The 9,656-nt window shown below is 48.5% G+C and overlaps 1 pseudogene; it reads right to left on the bottom strand.

Moving 5' to 3' along the window:
• Nucleotides 1-3,867: 3,867 nt before the first annotated feature.
• On the bottom strand, nt 3,868-7,876 carry LOC127046365 (uncharacterized; annotated as a pseudogene).
• Nucleotides 7,877-9,656: the final 1,780 nt, after the last annotated feature.

The raw sequence follows: 9,656 nt of genomic DNA, 5'->3' as shown, positions 1-9,656 counted from the left end.
CAACATGATGTCACCTCTTACTGAGGGGTGGAGCAGTCCTTAGTCACAATGCATCATTGGAGATGTACTCCAGGCAGGTAGTCCAGCCCACAGAGGAGAAAGGGGACAAGAGGCACCCAAACGATATCTCTCAAGATGCAGCGTGATCTCCCCTTTTTTGTGAAGGGTGGGGGTGAATGATGACAGTCCTGATTCACAGTGCATTATGGGAGATGTAGTCCAGCCAGGCAGCCAGCCCATAGAGGAGAATGGAGACAAGACACCACAATGCCATTTTCAAATCAAAATAATTGGGTTTTCAGGCAGTCTTCCCCCCCCCCCCCCGACAAAAGAAATCCAAACTTTACACAGAAAGCGGGCACTCCTCATGAAATATTTTGTTTAGTTGGAAACCCAATTTTCCATCAAAAAACTGTTTTTATGGAAAATTTTCAACCAGCCCTAATCATAACATTATCATGAATTAATAACAGTAACAGTGGTCCAAGGAGCTGGAGAGTACAGTAAGGAAAGGCTGGACTCTAGGAGTCTGGGGACTGGCAGGAGGAGATGCCAGCAGGAAGCCGAGCACGAGCCATGCACTCTAGCTTCAGGATGAGACAGAGGAGCAGTGAAGGGACAGGAGACGATGGGTGAGGGAGCCATGGTCCATGCAGCAGGTGACTTTAGCTGCAGGCCTGCAGACAGCAGGGGTGAGAGGAGAACCAGGCATACCAGTGAGGAGGCTGCGGTAGTCGGGACCAGAGATGGCTACCAGGCCCTAAGCAATCGCGCTAGGCTGGGAGAGTTGGGTTTGAGTGATCGAGAGGAGGAAGCAGGAGCATTTGCCGAGAACCTGGCCATGGGAGGAGGTAGATGGACAACATTAGGGCTGTGAGCTCAGGGGGCAGGGAAGACGTGCGAGCTGAGGGGAGAACACAGGAGCCTGGAAGGAAGGCAATATTTCATTACAGCGCCACTCTGCACACGCCTTAACACAGGAGCGACTGGCAAAGCCATAATGTGCCCCCAAGGAGGGGCAAGGGGGATCGCGGTCATGCCGTGTGTGTGTGTGTGTGTATGTGTGTATTAGGCTAATACGGTAGGAAGCTTTATTGCAGCAAAATTGATTTATTTTTTTCCTTCCTCTCCATCCAATTGGCATCCCTAATCACAGGGTTTCATTGTGTCAGCCAGAAAATGGGCTCGATGACATGTGGGGAGATAGGCAATTGGAAAGGGCAACCAACGGGTGTGTGCTACCAAAAGGATCCTTTCAAACAGGATCAGTGGGGGCGTGTGTGGCTGATTATGGACTGTGAGTGTGTGTAGTTCGGGCTGGTTTTTCTTAGTGTTTTCTTTACATAGCACCCCACAAAGTGCTAGGTGTTTTCCATACATAGGGCAATAGAAGCCTTAGTCTGCAGCAAGGGAGATTTAGGTTGGAGATTAGGAAAAACTTTCTCATTATCAGGGTAGTTAAATTCTAGAACAGATTTCCAAGGGAGGTTGTGAAATCATAGAATCATAGATGATTAGGGTTGGAAGAGACTTCAGCAGGTCATCTAATCCAACCCCCTGCTCAAAGCAGGACCAACATCAACTAAATCATCCCAGCAAGGGCTTTGTCAAGCCCGACCTTAAAAACCTCAAAGGATGGAAATTCCACCACCTCACTAGGTGACCCATTCCAGTGCTTCACCACCCTCCTAGTGAAATAGTGTTTCCTAATATCTAACCTAGACCTCCCCCCTGCAACTTGAGACCATTGTTCCTTGTTCTGTCATCTGCCATCACTGAGAACAGCTGAGCTCCATCCTCTTTGGAACCCCCACCTTCAGAGAGTTGAAAGCTGCTATCAAATCCCCCCTCACTCTTCTCTTCTGCAGACTAAATAACCCCAGTTCCCTCAGCCTCTCCTCATAAGTCATGTGCCCCAGCCCCCTGATCATTTTTGTTGCCCTCTGCTGGACTCTCTCCAATTTGTCCACATCCCTTCTATAGTGGGGGGTCCAAAACTGGACGCAATACTCCAGATGTGGGCTCACCCAGTGCTGTATAATCACTTCCCTCGAACTGCTGGCAACGCTCCTACTAATGCAGCCCAATATACCTTTAGCCTTCTTGGCAACAAGGGCACCCTGTTGACTCATATCCAGCTTCTTGTCCACTGTAATCCCCAGGTCTTTTTCTGCAGAACTGCCACTTAGCCAGTCACTCCCCAACCTTTAGCAGTGCATGGGATTCTTCCGTCCTAAGTGCAGGACTCTGCACTTGTCCTTGTTGAACCTCATCAGATTTCTTTTGGCCCAATCCTCCAATTTGTCTAGGTCACTTTGGATCCTATCCCTGCCCTCCAGCATATCTACCTCTCCCCCAGTTTAGTGTCATCCGTGAACTTTTTGAGGGTGCAATTCATCCCATTGTCCAGATCATTAATAAAGATGTTGAACAAAACCGGCCCCAGGACCGACCCCTGGGGCACTACGCTTGATATCGGCTGCCAACTAGACATTGAGCCATCGATCACTCTCCGTTGAGCCCAACGATCTAGCCAGCATTCAATCCACTTTATAGTCCATTGATCCAATCCATACCTTTTTAACTTGCTGGCAAGAATACTGTGGGAGACCGTATCAAAAGCTTTGCTAAAGTCTAGATCTATCACATCCACCGCTTCCCCCATATCCACAGAGCCAGTTATCTCATCATAGAAGGCAATCAGGTTGGTCAGGCATGACTTGCCCTTGGTGAATCCATGCTGACTGTTCCTGATCACTTTCCTCTTCTCCAAGTGCTTCAAAATGGATTCCATGATTTTGCTGGGGACTGAAGTGAGGCTGACCGGTCTGTACTTCCCCAGGTTCTTTCTCTTCCCTTTTTTAAAGCTGGGCACTATATTTGCCTATTTCTAGTTGTCTGGGACCTCCCCCAATCGCCAAGAGTTTTCAAAGATAATGGCCAACGGCTCAGCAGTCACACCAGCCAACTCCCTCAGCACCCTCGGAGGCATTCAATACGGCCCCATGGACTTGTGCATGTCCATCTTTTCTAAATTGTCCTTAACCTGTTCTTTCACCACTGAGGGCTGCTCACCTCCTCCCCATACTGTGTTGCCCAGTGCAGCAGTCTGGGAGCTGACCTTGTCTGTGAAGACCAAGGCAAAAAAGCATTGAGTACTTCAGCTTTTTCCAGCTCATCTGTCACTAGGTTGCCTCCCCACATTCAGTAAGGGTCCCACAATTTCCCCAACCACCTTCTTGTTACTAAAATACCTGTAGAAACCCTTCTTGTTACCCTTCACATCCCTTGCTAGCTGCAAGTCCAATTCTGCCTTGGCCTTCCTGATTACACCCCTGCATGCTCTAGCAATATTTTTATACTCCTCCCTAGTCATCTGTCCAAATTTCCACTTCTTTAGTGCAGCAGAATTTCTCCTGAAGTATCTATGAGGCCTTGATAGCCTTCTCTTTAGATTGGGGTGCAATGACAGTGTAATTACCCTGTGTAACGCAGGGAGCCCCCTCAATGCCCCATGACAGAGGGCACACCCTACCATAACTCACCTCAGACCTGACGTACTCCTTGCCCCAACACACTGGTGTCATAATCTATATCTAAAAGATGTCATAGAAGGCATTGTATGCAAACTGGTAACACGCTAGTCATTAACATTATTGCGTGCTGCATGTACAGGCGGTGTATAAAGAATTAAGTTCTGGAAATATGTTCATAAAAAGATGTTTGGCAAGCAGGGCATAAGCCCAGTCTGTCCTAGACAAAGAAATGTGGCTTTGCCTGTTTTCCCATGTCTCCAATATCCATTGAGCCAGGTAATACCTCAGAGGACAATGAAAAGTACATCTACATAGAAGGTAAACAAAGCCATCAAGCTAAACATGCAGGAGGAAGACAGCTGAATAATCACAATGATGGATGGAACTGCACCCCCCAGGAAGCCTTCCTGGATCTTGAAACAGAGAGAACAGACTTTGGGAAATATGATGTTCGTCCATCATTGTCGATGAAGACCTCAACAACTCATTCGTTTGATGACTGGACTCTGTGCGTCCAAAGATGACTGATCAGTCTGATTCGGGCATGGAATGTCCTGTCACACATCGGGCAGACATGTGATGGCACTATCGATGATGTGCAGGCAGCTCTGGACTTGCGCACCCTCAGCAATACGCCTCGCCTCAGAGGTATTACTGCCTGTGTGAATGAGGCTGCGCCATGCTGGACGGTTCAGTGCGAGGGTTTCCTTCAGTGTCTTCAGTGTGTCCTTGAACCTCTTCTTTTGTCCTCCATGGGAGCGCTTTCCCTGGGTGAGTTCTCCGTAGAAGAGTTGTTTAGGAATGCGCTCATATGACATTCTCACGACATGTCTGGCCCATCTGGTCTGGGCTCTCATCAGCAGTGTGTGAACTGACGGCAGACTGGCTCTGGTAAGGACTTCAGTGTCGGGCACTTTGTCCTGCCATCTGATTTTTAGAAGCTTTTGCAGACGGGAAATGTGGAAGCGATTGAACCTTCGTGCATGACTCCGATAGACAGTTCACGTCTCACAGGTGTACAGCAGAGTTGGAAGCACCACTGCTCGGTAGACCTTCAGCTTCGTTGGTAGGCTGATCCCTCGACGTTCCCAGACGTTGGAGCGCAATCGGCCAAATGCAGAGCTGGCTTTAGCAATTCGACAGTTTACTTCATCATCGATTGACACTGCTCTGGAAAGGGTACTGCCCAGGTACATTAAATGGTCCACTGCCTGAAGTCTCTGTCCATTTACTGTGATGGACGGTTCTGAGTACGGAGCATGGGGAGCTGGCTGGTGCATGATCTCAGTCTTCTTGATGTTAATGGTGAGACCGAGGTTGTTGCCTGCAGATGAAAACTTGTCCATACTGATTTGCATTTCTGGCTCTGTACTAGCATTCAGAGCACAATCATCGGCAAAGAGGAAGTCTCAAAGTGCAGTTTCCTTCACCTTGGTGATGGCATGCAGCCTTCTCAGACTGAATAGCTTCCCATCAGGTCTGTACTTCAGGCCTACTCCTTCAGCGCAGTGTTGAAAGGCATCAGTCAGAGTGGCAGAGAATATCATGCTGAACAAAGTGGGTGCTAAAACACACCCTTGCTTGACGCCATTGGTGACTGGGGGAAGGCCTCAGATGTTTCACCGTCATCCAGGACATGAGCCATCATACCGTGATGAAATTGACATACCATTCATATGAATCTATCTGGACAGCCGAATTTCGACATGATCCTCCACAGGCCCTGGCGACTGACAGAGTCGAATGCTTTCGTGAGGTCCACAAAAGTTATGTAGAGTTCACGATTCTGCTCTTGACATTTCTCCTGTAGCTGACGCGCAGCGAAGATCATGTCAATAGTCCCATGTCCCTTGCGGAAGCCACACTGTGATTCTGGCAGTAACCTTGTTCCAGGTGAGTGATCAATTGGTTCAACAGAACCCGTGCAAGAACTTTCCCCGCTGTAGAAAGCAGCGAGATTCCACGGTGATTGTCGCATACCTGGCGATTGCCCTTCCTCTTATAGAGGTGCATGATAGACGCGTCTCTAAATTCCTGTGGAATGGATCCCTGCTTCCAGAAGGACTGAAACAGCTCAGTGAGTTTCCGTAGCAGCACAGGTCCACCAACTTTGTACACCTCTGCTGTTATGGCATCTGACCCTGGGGCTTTGCCACTTGACAGCTGGTTGATGGCTTTCTTCACTTCGTCCTCTTCTGGTGAAGTATCCATGGAGTCATTGACTGCAACCTGGGGCATCTTGTCAATGGCCTCATCACTGATGACTGAGGGGCAGCTGAGAATTGCTTCAAAAAGTTCAGCTCATCTCTGGAGAATCTGCGTCTTCTCTGTAAGGAGCACAGTGCCATCAGAGTTCAGGAGGGGAAAGCTCCGAGAAGACTGTGGACCATTGAGTATATTGAGGGCTTCCTAGAACTGCTTATAGTCGTTCCTGTCCGCGTACGCCTGTATTTCATCTGCTTTGGCGCTCAGCCACAAGTCCCGCATTTTGCGCAGTTGGTTCTGTACTGTTCTGCGAGAGTTGATAAAGGCGGCCTTCTTTGCCGCTGAGGATGGGTTGTTCTGATATGCACGATGCAGGTGGTGCTTCTCAGCAAGTAAGGCCTGGATTTCTGCATCATTTTCATCAAACCAGTCTTGCCACCTGTGTGTGGAGGGCTCCAATACCTTCGATGCAGCTGTATGGACAGTGTTGCGGAATCGCTCCCCGTCTTTCTCAGCGTCATCCTCAATACGAAAATCAGGAAGCTCATTTTCTAGGTCTTCCGCTAGATTTTCAGTGATGCGGCTGTTCTTCAGCTTCGACACGTTGATCCTTTTGAGAGCCTTACAGCCTTGTGGTCGTCTCTTCGGCATGATACGAAGCTTCATTTTGGATACTATGAGCCTGTGATCCGTCCAACAGTCAGCGCCATACATAGCTTTTGTAACCCTGACATCTTGTCTGTCCCTTCTCCTGATGATGACATAGTCAATCAGATGCCAGTGCTTGGAACAGGGATGCATCCACGAAGTCCTGTTATGCGTAGGGAGGCGGAAGACCGTATTGGTGATCAGAAGGTCATGTGCTGCACAAGTTTTCAGCAGTAACAGGCCATTGCTGTTACACTTTCCCACTCCATTTTTCCCGATGACTCCTTCCCAGGCTCAGGCATCTCATCAGACTCTTGCGTTAAAATCGCCAAGCAGGATCAACTTGTCTGTGCAGTGCACTGATGATAGCAGAGCATCTAGTTCTTTGTAGAATTTATCCTTCACATCCTCTGGGTTGGTCACTGTGGGAGCATATGCACTGATCAGAGTAGCTTGTTTTCCTTTTTGAAGTGGAAGCTGCATTGTCATGAGATGATCATTCACACCCTTGGGGGGACTGGCAAGTTTCCGAACAAGATGATTCTTGATGGCGACGCCAACTCCAGATTCGTGACGCTCATCACTGCTGTGGCCACTCCAGAAGAATGTATAGCCTCCGCCTGACTCGGACAGCTGTCCTTCATTAGCAAGGCGAGTTTTGCTAAGGGATGCAATGTCAATGTTGTAGCGTGCGAGCTCTCTGGCGACAAGTGCTGTTCTTCTCTCCGGTCTGTCTGCCTTGATGTTGTCCAGTAGCGTGTGCACATTCCATGTGCCAACGGTGATTGGTGTCACTCTAAGTTTTGTTTTTGTTCGACCACTTTTATGGGATCCCCACCAGCCGCGGTATGCTGGCCAGGGTAAGGTGCAGCAGGCAATGTTTAGGGCACCTTTTCTAGCCCCTCCTCATTCTATGGAGGTGAGCAGTGCAATCCTGAATAGGGTTGCTCAGTCGCTCAAGAAGACGCTGAGCTCCACTGCTGCTTCGGTCAGTGAGGAACGACCATTATACCTGAGCCGCCTGTGTGCAGGTCCGCAGCTACAGCTCCCAGTGTATCCACACCTGCTACTTCGTCGCTCGCCCATCGCCACAGGACTCGATATGATGTGATATGATGTGATGTCGAGACTTGCGCGTGAATTGGATTAAAGTGAGGGAGAGTTGTGTGACGTCAACCTCACTCTCTCTTCTGAGTTCCTATCTGTATCCAGTGGCAGGACAAGAGTCGAGACGGCTGGAGACAGGGCAGGGCGCAGTGGATGACCAGGACACCTACATGTCTTGTTGTGCTCTTGAGCATTCCACAACGCTTACCGTCCCCGCCCTCCTGACCGTTGAACCAGGTTTCCTCAGTCAGTCGGATCCAGCCTTCGCATGCAATGGGTAGACAGGCCCTAACTCACCAAGGGTCTCAGACTCACCGGCTGCCCTCACCTGGTTCAGCCCGCCCGTCGAGACGGTTTCCAGGGTGCGGCTGCTGTCGCATGCTGACAGCTACTTGGAGCCACAGGTGAGAGCTGGGTGTCAAGTGGGGACCAAAGTGGATGAGCTATTCCTAGGAGTACGACTGCTCCGCTATCAGAGGTACTACCCCTCCCTGACAACCCCATACACCCCAATATAAGCAGAAACAGATGGCCATTTTGGCATCCATAACCTAGGGGATGAAGGGGGAGCCGCACCCTTTGAGCTCATGAAAAGTGGATCCTCTTGGCCTGAACTCCAAGAGGAGCTGAAACTGACTAGCGGTGAGAAACCTGCTTAGATGAAGATTGTAACTCACCTAAGTTAAGTTTTAATCACTGGAAAGCGTGTTTTGTTTTGTTTAATTGTGCCCATAAACTGTGTCTTCTATTCTTCCTTATTAGCGCTTTAGTCTCTGTTCTTAATAAGTCTATTCTTGTTTTACTACAAAAACATCAGTGCTGGGGATTAAACTGAAGGGTGAAGGCCTCAGCTGAAATAACAAGCTGGTTTGTGCTCTGTCTCCTTGGAGGCAACATACCTAATAACTTCTGTGTATCCAGGGAGAGGGACTGGACACGGCTGGGAGTTGTTTCTGGGGAGCTCAAGAACTGGGGTTCACTGATTAGTACCTGCAAGGCCAGGTTTGGGCTGGCAGAGCCCAGAAGAGTTGCTGGCCAGAGAGACAAGCTGGTGCTCCAGGGCATTGATGTAGAGGTAGGATAAATGAAGGGGGGCTAGCTCCGTTTTATGGACACCCAGCCAGCCAGTACCTATAAAATCCTTCTGAGTAGCTATTCTCTAATTGCTCTTCTTGTATAGGGTTAAAAAGTCTCACTGCTATGCAAAGGTAAAAGGAAGTGAGTGAACACCTGGCCAAAAGAGCCAATGGGAAGGCTAGAACTTTTTAAAATAGAAAAATGACTCCCCTTTTGTCTGTCTGTTGTTGTTCTCCTGGGGAGAGGCAGACGGCAGCAGTTATACTGTAAGAAGCTTGGGCCAGGTATGAAAAATCATCAGGATCATATCTAGAAACTACTCGTTTAAAACCCCAGATATTTAGGTAAATCAGGAATGTCTAACGTGATTAGGTTTATCCCTTTGATTTTGTTATGGCTTGTGGATTCCTCTGTGCTAACCCCAGGTGCTTCTGTTTTGCTTGTAACCTTTAAGCTGAACCTCAAGAAAGTTATTATTGGTGCTTAATCCTTGTCGTTGCTCTTTTAAAATCTAGTGATAGCCTGAGTTGTTCCCAGTTGTATTTTATTTCTTTTTTTTTCTTTTTCTTGTTAATAAAATTTACCTTTTTTAAGAACAAGATTGGGATTTTTGTATCTCAAGAGGTTTGTGCAAATGTTGTTTAATTAGCTGGTGGCAACAGCTGATTTTCTTTGTTTTCTTTCTCAGCTCTTCCCTGGGATGGGGGGTGAAAGGACTTGAGGGTGCCCCACAGGAAGGAATTCCCAAGTGTGCCTTTCTGGGCTCTCAGAGGGGTTCTGCACTTGGGTGGTGGCAGTATCATCCATCCAAGGTCAGAGAGAAGCTGTAACCCTGGGAGTTTAATACAAGCCTGGGGTGGCCAGTATTAATTTTTAGAATCCTTGCAGGCCCCCACCTTCTTCACTCAAAGTGCTGGAGTGGGAAAGCAGCCTTGACAATAGCATAGCAGCAGCAAAGCTCTCTCTTGCTGAGGCAGAGCAGTAACACAGCAGCTGAGAGTTCTGGGTGAGCTGAGCAAGACACCCTTGCTGGTAATTATCACTAAATCATTAATAGAATATTTGTGCCTGAAACGTTTCGAC

Source organism: Gopherus flavomarginatus, chromosome 3, assembly GCF_025201925.1.
Source record: "Gopherus flavomarginatus isolate rGopFla2 chromosome 3, rGopFla2.mat.asm, whole genome shotgun sequence".
NCBI lineage: Eukaryota > Metazoa > Chordata > Testudines > Testudinidae > Gopherus > Gopherus flavomarginatus.
This window is presented reverse-complemented; position numbering and strand designations above follow the sequence as displayed.